The sequence below is a fragment of the Colobus angolensis genome, unplaced genomic scaffold, assembly GCF_000951035.1.
Source record: "Colobus angolensis palliatus isolate OR3802 unplaced genomic scaffold, Cang.pa_1.0 Scaffold261, whole genome shotgun sequence".
Lineage (NCBI taxonomy): Eukaryota > Metazoa > Chordata > Mammalia > Primates > Cercopithecidae > Colobus > Colobus angolensis.
Genome location: NW_012115833.1, coordinates 2081315 through 2081746, shown reverse-complemented (window position 1 = coordinate 2081746; position 432 = coordinate 2081315).

Genomic DNA, 432 nt, shown 5'->3' with positions numbered 1-432 from the left:
GGAGGGAGCGCGCAGCAGGTTCTGGCTCAGAGCCCGGCAGAAAGCCAACTGCTAGAGGGCCAGCGCGGTCCCTCTTATACCGCAGCAAGACAGTCACGTAAGGGACAGGCGTGGTCAGAGGGGGGCCGGCTGGGGCGGGCCTGGCTGGGCTTGGAACGTACATTGGGCTAGTCCCCTGCCTGTCAAATGGGGCCCTGCTGAGATGCCGCCATTTATAGACATCAATGGTTGATTGATTAACCTAATCATTGGGAAAAAATACACAATTGCATTTGTGTGTCAGCAAAAGGGAGGTGCGGTGCCCTGAAGCTGGCTAATAGGAAGATCTGATTAGATTAGATCTGAGCATTGTCAAGGAAAGCATCCAAAAGGGGGATATTTGGGCTGAAATCTGGAATATAAAATTTGAAATTAGTCAACCTGAACCGGGTT